The 13,156-nt window shown below is 46.9% G+C and overlaps 1 protein-coding gene across 4 annotated transcripts in view; it reads right to left on the reverse strand.

The window, feature by feature from the left end:
- Positions 1-13,156, reverse strand: part of LOC138259312 (cytochrome P450 2B4-like) — a 617,647-nt gene that overhangs the window by 534,426 nt on the left and 70,065 nt on the right. For 3 of the 4 annotated variants that reach the window (XM_069206939.1, XM_069206936.1, XM_069206937.1), the window contains exon 2: positions 8,172-8,231. The exons of the other annotated variant lie outside the window; for it this stretch is intronic. The gene's annotated coding sequence lies outside the window, so the exon portion shown is untranslated. The remainder of the gene's footprint in view (positions 1-8,171; positions 8,232-13,156) is intronic. 4 annotated transcript variants of the gene reach the window in all.

Below are 13,156 nucleotides of genomic sequence, written 5' to 3' on the forward strand. Positions count from 1 at the left end.
CAAAAACCAGGTATTGTTCCACAATTAAGGTGAAGATTGCAGGGCAGACAAAGAACCTACGCTTGATAGGGAACCTTATATGTCATGTTAAGGTGCCCTCATACATCACAATGGGATGTCATGCTTCATCATAGGGCCTGCTCCTCGTAGAACATGCGTTGTAATGTCCTACGGGCCCCCAAAAGGTCACTTTATCAGAGATCTTTTAAATGATGCCATATGATGAGTGGTCAGTGTGTGGGTCTCGTAGTGGGGCAGGGTTAAATCAGGTGTAAAGCACCATGCAAAGTCAAAAAAATTGTGATTAAAACCAACTAAGGGAGCCAAGTCTTTTACTACAATGACTCAGTGGATGGAGTTAAAAAACGCAAGGGTCCATCAAATACAGGACATGTCAATGGGCAGCACCTTTGCCGCGAGCCTGGCCTGCCTGCATATGGCCCTTTTTGAGGAAAAATTCATATTCTCCAATGATAATCCATACAGCGACAATATTGTCTCATGGCGAAGATAAATTGATGACATTCTTGTCTTTTGGAAAAGAGACAACATAACATGTCCGGCATTTAATAAGTGGATCAATACCTTGGATCCTTACCTCAGATTTACTTTAACATCTTCTGACTGAGAGATACCCTTTTTGGACCTTATGATCAGGACTGAATGAGCAACTATCCATTTCAAGACGTACAAGATTAGGATAGACTGCAAAAGTCTTCTGCTATTTAACAGGCCACACACTCGATCCCATCTTCTCAACCAGCAAACACGCCGCCTTCAGCCACACCACCAAACTCTACTGGACAGACCACTGATGCATCCATTTCTCCTACCAGAAACCAGTCACACACCACCACCGCACACAACCGCCCCAACGCAACTGGAGCAAAATATCCACGGACCAACTGTTCTCCACCCTCGCTCAGACCCCCCCCCCGGGACCTCAGACCCCAACACAGCCGCCACCAACCTGCACCACTGGATAGAAGACTGCGCCAACACCCTCGCACTGCTCAAAAAATACCCAAACACCCCGCACAGAATCAAGGCCAACTGGTTCACCCCAGATTTCCAGGAATCCAAACGACGATGCAGCAGAATGGAAAAAAGCTGGTGCCGTGACCCTACCACCTCCAATCGCATTGCCTTCAAGGAGGCCCTATGCAGACATCACCAATTGATACGCACCGCCAAAAGGACCCACTTCAAAAACCGCATTGACACAAATGCTCACAACAGCAAAGAACTCTTCGGCATCATCAAAGAGCTATCCACCCCCAGGGCCTGCTCCAACGAACCCCCGCCATCACTGGAGCTCTGCAACTCACTCGCATCCCACTTCTGTCGAAAGATAGAAGAAATCCACAACATCTTCAACTCCCAGTCCCACCAGTTAACTACAAACACCCTCGAACCCTACGCTCCAAGCAACACCCACCTCCTCCACACCTGGACCCCGGTCAACACAGAAGACACTGCGAACACCATGGCCACCATCCACTCCGGATCACCATTGGACCCCTGCCAATGGTCCCCACATCTTCAACAAAGCTAACACCATCATCGCCCCCCATCTCTGCCACACCATCAACAGTTCCTTCGAATCAGCCACCTTCCCAGAGAGATGGAAGCACACAGAAATCAACGCCTTGCTAAAGAAACCTAAGGAAGACCCTGACGACCCCAAGAACTACCGTCTGATCTCCCTCCTCCCCTTCCCAGCCAAGGTTATCAAAAAAATCGTGAACAATCAACAATCCCAGTTCCTGGAAGGCAACAAGGCACTCAACACCTCCCAATCCGGATTCCGCAAAAACCACAGCACTGAGACCGCACTCATTGCTGCAACAGACGACATCAGGACCATGCTCGACAAAGGAGAAACAGCAGCACTCATCCTCCTGGACATCTCCGCAGCTTTCGACACGGTATGCCATCACACTCTCCGCACAAGCCTCCACAACGCTGGAATCCGTGACAAAGCCCTGGACTGGATCTCGTCCTTTCTCACGGACAGGACCCAAAGAGTCCGCCTCCCGCCATTCCTATCAGAAGCCTCCAATATCACCTGTGGCGTTCCTCAAGGATCTTCACTCAGCCCCACACTTTTCAACTTGTACATGGCCCCCCTCGGCAACATCGCACGAACACACCACATCAACATAGTCTCCTACGCTGACAACACTCAGCTCATCATCTCCCTGACGAAAGACCCCACTACTGCAAAGGACAACCTCCACAACAGACTCCTTGCCATTGCCAGCTGGATGGAATCAAGCCATTTCAGGTTAAACACTGACAAGACAGAATTACTCATATTCTGCACCAACCCCTCAGCTTGGAACGACTCCTGGTGGCCCACCTCCCTAGGATCTGCATCCTCACCCACCACTCATGCACGCAACTTGGGCTTCATCTTGGATTCCACACTCAGCATGACTCAGCAGGTCAATGCCATCTCCTCCTCCTGCTACAACACTCTCCGCCTGCTCCACAGAATCTTCAAATGGATTCCCATGGAAACCAGGAAAACCGTCACCCACGCCTTGGTCAGTAGGTGATTGGATTACGGAAACACCCTATATGCAGGAATAACAAACAAACTCCAAACAAAGCTGCAAAGAATCCAGAACATATCCGCCCGCCTAATTCTGGACATCCCATGCCGCAACCACATCTCACCCCACCTCAGAGACCAACACTGGCTACCAGTATCAAAGAGGATCACCTTCAAAATCCTCACACACAGGCCTACCTCAACGACAGACTCAGCTTTCACACCCCCGCCCGCAACCTTTGCTCCGCCAACCACGCCCTCCCCTATGTTTCTCGTGTCTGCTGCACGACCACCGGAGATGGATCATTCTCTCACCTTGCCGCAAAGACCTGGAACTCCCTACCACTCCACCTCCGCCTGACCCAAGACCATCTATCTTTCAGGAAACACCTCAAGACTTGGCTTTTCGACCAGTAGTTCCCCCCCGAGCGCCTTGAGACCTTACCGGGTGAGTAGTGCACTTTATAAATCCCTGATTGATTGATTGATTGAACAGTCATCATTCCAGCGCTTTAAGAGAAAACACCCTATGTTCAATTTCTCCACCTTCACTGAAACTGCAGCTCTTTATTAGACTATAGAATCTCAGGCAAAAGAGTTAAGCAAAAACCTGTCCTCTAGAAACTACCGCACCAAGATAACTCGACTGGCTGAAAAACGAGCATGTAACAATCACAGGGAGGCCCTCCTAGAGACCTAGGGCCAGATTTATACTTTTTGACGCAAAACTGTGCTAACACCAAAAACGCCAAAAACTTTAGCGCTGGCTAGCATCATTTCCTAACACCACCCGTGCATCAAATTTATACTTTGACGCTGGGTGGCGCTAAGTAATTTTTCCTGACGCTAACCATAGCGCCTTGTCGTAAGGCACAATGACATTAACGCAGGAAAAATGACTCCAATCCAGTTTGTGACATGGAAAAATGTTGCAAAATGGATATCCACCATTTTTTCACGCAAAAGCATCAAAAAGCAACGCAAACAGAGCAAACAGTGCTAAGGAGCCCCAAAATGGATCACAGAAGCCAGCAGAGACCCCAGGGAGACCCCAGACAACCAGGAACCAGCCAGGAGAGGAAGTGTCTCTTCAGAGCAGAGGAGCATGAAATTCTGGTGAGATTCTGGTGAGAGGGCACCAGCATCAACTATTCATCTCCTCTAAATTGCCAACTGGGAGGAGAGAGGCAATTTGGCAACAGATTGTGGACAAGATTAACAGTGTGGCAGAGGTCAGGAGAACTGTCACTGAGTGCAAGAAACGCTGGTATGACTGCAAGTGCAGGACAAAGGAAAAAATGGCAAGGAACAGGAAGACAGCACTGGAGGCCGGAGGTGGGAGCCCAGCCCGGCAACAGGACTTGAACGAGATGGAGGTGATGGTTGCAGCTTTCATCCTGGAGTAAACCGTCACTGGTATCGCAGGACAGGACAGCACAGACTACCAGAAAACAACACATGTGCAGTGTAAGTTGGGGGACCAAAACACCGAAACATCAAGTGCAAGAAGGTGGGAGGTACACAGCCATGCCAAGGCTGCTGGAAAGGCTGAAGCAGACCAGGAGGGTAGGGTAGAATGTAAACCTGGGCTGCTGTCACAGGACAGCTGGTATTGTCAGAATGTAAACTAGAGGACAATGCCCACTCTCAGGCCATTGGCTGAAGCGGCATTTACCACTGACAACAATTGACACTACTACCTGTGCTGTGTGCGCTGGTCAATTAGGAAATGGCAATTAGGTGCCCATGGCACACACACGCTCAAAATGAGGGATCAGTATGACTACGTGATCAATCCTCATCAGTCCCTATCCAAGTGTAACTCCTGTCAACTGCCCAGGTCCATATACTCAATAACCATCAGGCACTGTCACATACATAATGATGTACACAGCAGTAATCTCATACCCATGCAGCCCATTCCTGGGTTTACCCCTGTGCCTGTGTCACAATAGCTGCAATGACACCATGCAACATCTCAGGTGTCATAGTGCTAAGACAACTACATTGTGGGGGAGGACATATGTGTGTAGGAAGGCAAACACACCCGCACAGTCACAAGAGGAAAATGGAACTCTGCCAGGCTCATCAGTGCAATGCAATGTAGCACACATACACAAACATAAAATGAAAAACTACCACTGGCAACACCTGTATTGTCATATGGAAATGCCATACATGGTGTGGTGCTAGGTCTCAGCACCGCATAGGTGTGTGTGAAAAATTATGGGCTAGAACAGGGCCATATTGTCATATGTGGTGCTGTGGCATCAGCACACCAACAATCATTGCAAGGCCTCACCATGCTAATGGAAGCAGAGGGAGGGTTGATGAGGACAAGAAGATGGCAAGCCACAATTTGGACAGAACCCACACCTAGAAGATGTGACGCAGACAATTGCCCAAACTGCCCACAGTACATGTGACATGCAGGTGGGATATAGGGCTGAGAGACTGCAAACATTAATGACAGGAACAATGCATGTGAACCAACATGACAATGTACCACTAATAGGAAGTAAGTGACGTCACATTACAACTGGCATAACACAGACACACTAATTGTACAATATCTCATTGCAGAGGACAATGGCTCTCCTGTGGATCTGTCCGTCCTGGACTACCCTGTTGACCTGGATGACCAGCTGACAACCATCAGACAGGAAACCTCCAAGATGTCCTGGGAACCCTCCAGACACCACCTCCAGTCGAAAGGAGACGCATACATGTAGCAGCCACCCCAGAGGACCCACCCACCACCCCAACAGTACGACCTGTCAGCTCAAACACAGCTGAGGAATCTGATGACACAGGGACCACCTTTGAGATGACAGTAGTGGGAGTACAGCATGAGCTGGCCAAGGAGGTGAGGGTGGGGATGCAATCTATTGCAGCCAGCCTTGAGGGGATGCGCATGTGCATGATGATGTGCGCAGAACAGTCAGCAGCCATACAAGTCACACAATCCCTACTGCAAGGAGTCCAACAGTGTGTAAGGAGCCTAACCACTGCTGTGAGGGAGTTGCCACAACACCTGCCCTCCCAATCTTGCTGCTGCATGCAAGACAACAAGCCGGGAACTGGCCTCCCTCAGGGCAAACATGGCTGCCTACCACAGGGATGTTGCTGCCATACTCAATAATCAGCAGCTCCTCCTTGCTGCAGTTATGCTATATGTAGTTCCACAAATGGCAGCTGCAGGGAATTTGGTGTTCACTTCTCCAACCACTGAAGTGTGTGTTGCCCCCTCAAACCCACCAGCACCACCATCAAGGGCAGAGGAGACAACACATCAGAGGATGAAGATGTGGAACAGATCATCTTCACCCGTAGGAGTACCCGGTAGCACCGGCCCATGCCACATGGGCAGTGATTTCCCTTTGTCCTTTGCTTGACAACATGCCAGTGTTGCTACAGTTGGTGACATGCATTCTTCACCGACACACTGTTAATCTTTCCACTATGGACTGTAATTGTCTCTCACTACTCCACTGGCAATTCATGTTCCTCTTCACTGAACAACACTTCATCTCTAAATGTCCAATGACATGTCCCTCAACCTTGCACTTGTGTTGCGTCACAATAGAGTGCTTTACACTAATGAGGTCACAGACCTGGACTATGTAAATATTGCACTACAGCACTTTTAAATAAACAGCAGCTACACACCCACTTTGTCTCTGTGTAATGCGATCTACTTTTCTGGAGATTTGTGATGCATGTAATATGTCTATGGTCACAGAGTTTCTACACCAGAGTGCAGAAATAATGTGGGCAGATATCTAGGCACAAAGGCCCTGATTTATACTTATTTTGCGCTGCATTATCGTAATTTTTGATGCAAAAGCAGCACAAACTTACAAAATATCATTTTATTTTGTAAATTTGCGCTGCTTTTGCATAAAAAAATAACGCAAATGAAGCGCTAAATAAGTATAAATCAGGGCCAAGGTATGTACAGGATGAAAGTCAATGCTGGCCACATCCCCTACGAGCAAGTCATGTCCCTCTGGAGCTCTGCAATTGCGGCCATGTCCATTGCAGCAGATGTGGTGGTCTATGTTGCCGAGGTTGAGGGTCCAGCAGGTGTGGTCGCCGGTGGTGCAGACGTTGAAGGTGCAGCAGGTGTGGTGGTTGGTGGTGCCGAGGTTGACAGTGCAGTAGTTGGGGCTGATGTGATGGTGGCCACTGTGGTACTGGCTGCAGTTGTGGTGGTGGCTACAACCTTTGTGCCCAATGCCGATCCCCCTTGGCTGAAAGCCCGCCATTCTCCTGTGGCTCTCTCTCTCTCTCTGATAGCGTCTTGCCATCCTTCGGTACCAAGACTCAACATCCAATATGTGTCTGCATCTCACTGCCCGCTTCTGAAAATCCCTGATCTGCGCTACATCTATGTTGGCAGCTGTACATATTAAACAGGCAACCATCTAATCATCATGATGATCTATCACTCTGCCTCAATTTGCACATGCAGTCCAAATCACAGTCCAGATGATATAAAGTCCCTGATGAATGAGATAGCAATGATGCCTACCCATCATGTCTTTTACACTACAGCAAAGCACAACAAGAGTTGAACCAAATAAAGTGAACTGTGCATTGATGTAGTGCAATGTGTCACAATGCAAAGGCAGCAACTACTTCACATGTGCCACGCCGACTAATCTTTATCATCTGAGTCAACTTCAAGGCACCCAAGACCAGTGATTTGTAGATATAATTGGCAGGATGGTATGCAGTTCCTAATCATAAGGGGTCACTTTTGTTTGGGACACATGCATGCTTGAATGAGATGACTGTCATCTACACTGTGACCATCACATCTACCTACATATATGTTCTTCCCCTATCCCTGTGCCTCAGGGGGGATGGGCATGCAATACATCATCGCAACTGATGAGGACAACCACAAAGGCACGTCCACTTGTACATAGATTTAGTGAGTGGAACACATGTGAGGAGGGTTGCCACCTGGGAATAAGGTATCCATAGGTCATTCACATCTACATTCATGTGTCCAGTTGTGGACAACCATCAACACCTGACCTGCCAACACAATTCCCAAAACACCCACATTGATGCCAGCACACGTCTGTCCTTGACCTGCATACACGCCTGTTACATGCCACGTAAGTGTCACGTAAATGGAGTACAACATATCTATTGCATGCCACGTAAGTGTCACGTAAATGGAGTACAACTTATCGGGCTAGATGCTGAGGGACAGTTACCCACACAGTCCTACATGTACATTACAGTACAGGCATGTGCAATTTTGTGTGCAAAACTGATGCATCACTGTCTTGTGAGAATGAGGGTATGACTCATTGACAATATACTGATACTGGAGCACTTCCAAGTCACATGTGGGCCTACATGTGGCTAGTAATCACCCTGTCCACACACTGCTGCCTATTGGGCAGCACAATACTCCCAAGATATGACTCTCTGCCTGTAAATGTCTAACCCTTGCAAGGAACACTATGTCAACATCCAGTCAAGTAATATATCAGATCAGGTGCCAGCTCATCATATCTTGCAGTGAGTGCAACACACAAGAGTCACTCACACAACAGCTGCAGTCACTACACAGGACAGACATTATCATACTTACTGGATACGTCTGGGTCCTGTAAACAAGCCACTTTCCTAATGGTATAGGGGGCAGGTCCACCTGTAAGACATGAAAAGGAAATATATGCTCAATGTCAGATCACTGTACAAATGTGTGGACAACATATCACAGTGTGTAACATTTTATATGAGTAGGCTGGCGATCCTGCATGAAGAAACTCCGACAGACATACCACTGCAAACTCACACTGACACTGACACTCCAGTGAGTGATAGACACATGCACTGGGCCTAACGATGGCATGATTAGTATTTAGGGGACAATTTCAATGGCAAGTCCCTGGTGCACTGCAGTACAAGTGGCTCAGGTATTGTGGCTTGTGCATCAAGAGACAGTAAGTTACTGTGTGATGGACATGTGGCTCATTTGTCAGTCTGCAATTATCATGCATTCAGTGGTCCATAACAGATGTGGCACAGTTGTATGTAGGTAACAAATGTCCCATTGGCAGTGTCCCCTAAGCCATGTATGCCCCCTTTGGCAACATAATGGCAGGGATCATGTGTGTGTAATGATGACAATGTAGCGCTAGTCATGGACTGCCCACTTCGCTGTCCTGATACAGTGAAAAGTGGTAAGCTGGCAGTGTCTTATCTTTTCACCATTGACAGAATGCATGGGCACAGGTGTTGTCATTGCACCTGAAGTGTGTGACTTAGGGTCGCATGTACAAAGATCAGGTTTTCTGAGTCACACATTGCGAGACTTAGCAACTCGCAATTTGCAAGTAGGGTGATCTAAGGTACAACACTGTCAATGACACTGTTTGCAAATCACAATTGGGCTAGCAAATGACCTACCTCCTGAATTTTAAGGAGGTAGGTCTCATTTTGCAAACCCCTGGGGAATGGCAGCACTCACAGGGATGCTTGCCTTCTGGGCTCAGCAGACCACCAGGTCTGTGACTGCTTTCAAATAGAGATGTATATTTTTTTAACAAATGCAGCCTTATTTCGTAAAGGGTAAACAGAAAAGATTTCAAAAAAACAATATTATGACTTTAATATATATTTTTTAAAGCAGCCCGTGGTCCATGGGGCCACTTCCTGCTCTGAAACAATTTGTGGGCATGCATTCACAAAGGGGAAGGGATCCCATGGGGACCCCTCCCCTTTTGCAAATGGGTTAGCACCAACTTGAAACTGGTGGTAACTGCAATTGTTTAGTGCCAGCATTCATGGTCACCAAACAATCAATCAGCGGACTGCGACTTGCTAATAGGAAGGGAACACCCCTTCCTAAATGCCACTAGCAAACCCTGTTTTGTGATTTGGCAATGTGATTGCAGAATGGCAAAATTGGGGATGTGCATTGGAATAAACATTTTTTCTTGACGTAAAAACACAGAATCTGAAAACTAGTTTTTTTGTGACAGTTAAAATTATCTTGGTACATGAAGCCCTAAGTGACAGTCGTACATGACTCAACAAACCTCAAGACTGCATTGTTAACATGTATAGACATGTGGACTACTTCAGAACTGGGACACTAACAGTTTGTTCTGCTTGCATTCAACATGGCCACAAACAATTCATGCAGCACATCAAGGCATCTGCTACTGTGACTCAGGAGCATTCTACTGTACAGATTTCTCAATGTGATACTCGCCAACAGGGCCACCGATCACCACACCCAAGTGGTCCAGCAGATCCTGCTCTCTGGCCACCAGGTCAGCCCAGCAATGCTTCAGCTGGTGCTCATTTCTGCTTGTGTGGAATACTCTTTAGAGGTGGTAGACCACCTTGCCCCACCACAGCCGCCTTGCCTCTGTGTGATACCCCTGTATCACACACCCACCCATCTCCAGCATCAACTGCAGAAAGTTGCATACCAGCCACACAAATACCCCATGCTCCTCCTCCCCCATGCGGGTCAGCTTCCCCCCCCCCGACATGTCTTTGCACAACAAAGCAAAACAGAAAAGTGTAAAAAGGAAGGAAAATAAATGTATAAAAAGGAAACTTACAGGCCAAACCTAAGAACCCCAACTAACCCAACTAATCTAACCCCCAAAAAGAACACAAGCACATACACAGGTACAATGAACAACCAGAATACACAAAAGACACAAGAGAGAGACTCCACAAGATACAAGAAACGCAATCCAGACACCAGCAACACTGAGACACAGCCACAGAGTCAAGAAAAAGCAGACGGTAAAGTGAAAGTACACGCACTGTACCATGCCTGTAAACAGGATTTCCTATTACATCACTTCCTGTCTCCTTTGTGGGCTGTTTTCCGTCATGCTTGTTTTTTTTTGACGCATACGATGTTTGCATGAATATTTTCAACGCATAACCAGTATGTGCAGCAAAATACCACACGTTACCTGCAAACTTCAATTTCAATCGATATCTGCATGCGTGTGGTGCGCAGGTGGAATTAACGCTAAGGCCCCATGTATGTTTAGTTAGTGTTTGGATGATTTTTTGACGCATTTGCGTCAAAATTGTTGACTCAAACTGTGATTGCGTGATTTTCAATTATTTAACATGGATGCACCCTTTATCAAGATGAAGCTAGGATGGTATGGCCTGCAGTATAGTGGTTGGCCACATGTGGTAGAGCATGCAACTGTGTGTTTTGTGTGTGAATGATCCGTAACAACAATATGTGTGTTTCTGAAGGAACGGTATGCAATACATTGGATGTAATGCTCATGTATGAATGTGTTCCAAATGGGTATCTACATCTGTTGGCAATCAGTGATCTACAACAGTGATGATATGTGTTTGTAATATGTGTTGACTCATTTGATGTGTGTAGTTGTTTGACTTTGTGGACATTACATTTCACACGACAAACAAAACTCAGGGATGATTGAGGATGGCTGATGAGTGCTATGTCGGATATGTTACCCCTCATTTGTCTTTAATTGTTGGTTACAACTTCATGGTGACGTGTGTGAACTACCCATATGTTGGCTCTGTGTACATGTTTTCTACGTACAGTTTTTGAGACACTGTGCCTTAATTCCACCCATAAAATGTTAGGTACACGTCAGTTTGACTCATAAGAATTACATATGTTACTTATGTTGCTGTGGTGGACCTGCTGCCCTGGCTGTATGTGTTCACATATATTCTGAGGTGCATTCCACAGAAGTGTCCAGTTCAAGTATGTGGGCATGTTTACCCTGTGTCAGGATTGGGCTCCATGGTGTTACGGTTTCTTGCGGATCTAGTCAGGAGTCTGTTACAAACACCCCTTGAGTATCCCGCAGAGTATCTCGCACGGAAGTAGTGTACCAAAGCATAAGAGCAGCTAAAGGCATACAAGGGGAAAGGCCAGCTATGGTAAGGCAGAGAAAACACAAATTTGAAGGCAGAGCAACCTTAGTGTGAACAAATAGGGAACGGGTCAGTAAAAGAACAAACATGCAGGGCTTATCACTAAGATTGTACACAGGGTAGGGCCCAGAACTTCCCACAGCAACAGGGAACGTCAGTCCCTCTGTGCAGATTAATCTTACAGCTAGTCACCACGCAAGCCCCATGGAAAGGAGGCAGCAGAAGTGATTCTGTGTCTGGACCCTTAGGGTTCAAACAAAGGATTGTACGTACATACACGAGACTAGCCCTTGTGGGTCCGGCTGGAGACACAGTGGCAATTCCTTGAATACAGCCATAGCACACTGTCACTTTAGGCACTAATGACTACATGCAACACTAGACAAGAGATGGGGGCTGGATTTGTCTCCTGCAAACCAGGTGCCAGACCAAATACAAAGGAAAACACTTCTAGACAGGTGAGGACGGATAGGACACTTACAAGACACGATAAGCCAAGAGGAAACAGAAAATGAGGGAACCAATTAGAAGGTAAAGCCAGGCACAGGGAACAGGCTCAGGTTGACACAAAGGCTGGAACAGGTCTGGGAAACAGAAAGCAGGCTCTGGCAGAAACAAACATGAACAAGGCAGAGAAACAGAGTGCAGACTATGACTGGAACAAGCAGGAACAGGACCGGGTAAACAGAGTGCAGGTTCAGGCATAATCAGGACTGTAACACAATCCAACAAGGGGTCTGGAACACAAAGGAATCATACTCCAATGCATTCAGGGAATGGCAGCTTCTAAGCAGTTACAGGCAGCAGCAAGGCCAGGGCAGAGTCACATGGCTGGGTTACACAAGAGAGGTCACTGGTGTGTGCAGCTTCAGTCTCTCACAAGTCCTGAAGGAAATAATCCAGTATAAAGAGACAACCAGACTTTTCCCATAGGAAGCAATGGACAGAAAATTACAGGCCTTACCGACTACCAGTCAGTGCTTTATGGGACCTGAAGTCTATGCAAGCTAATGTAGTTCTTCTATAGCATGCCATATGGAAAAGGGGAGCAAACAGTAGTCAGAAAGGGACTCTGGGTGAGTGTTAATGATGATTCCCAGGGTACAGATAGTCCATTTACAGTGCCCCCTAGAGATGGGAGGGCAGAGACTTAACACATGACAGTGGCAGGACTTAGTTACAGGGATGGACTGCGCATGGCATATGTTGTGAACATTGCTTGTCATACCTGGGACACTTATGCTATCCATTTTCAGAAATGATGCTCCCCTTGTCACACAAGCTCCTTGCAAAGATTGCAAGTGTCACACTTACCAGTTTCAGGGGTCTGTTCATAAATTCCTGTTTCCATTGATATTTCACATCCACTGCCTCATGTATGGGGCGCTTATTTACCTTATGTTTGGAGATGTCATAGTTGTGTGTCATGCTACAGTAGACCATGTTGGCAATGTGGATGTGCATCATATGCTGTGGTCCATTGATTTTGTGTGTGATGTTTGCTATACAATCATACATATCACATGTGATGTTGCATCAGAAGTAGTCAGATTTGTCTTTGTAACATGGTCCCTGAGGTAATACTCACATTCCTAAAGAACATGTCATGGAGAAAGAAGAAACCAAAGCAGGACTGTGTGATCAAGTAAGGTGTTTAATTCCATATACTAC

This window comes from Pleurodeles waltl, chromosome 9 (assembly GCF_031143425.1).
Source record: "Pleurodeles waltl isolate 20211129_DDA chromosome 9, aPleWal1.hap1.20221129, whole genome shotgun sequence".
NCBI lineage: Eukaryota > Metazoa > Chordata > Amphibia > Caudata > Salamandridae > Pleurodeles > Pleurodeles waltl.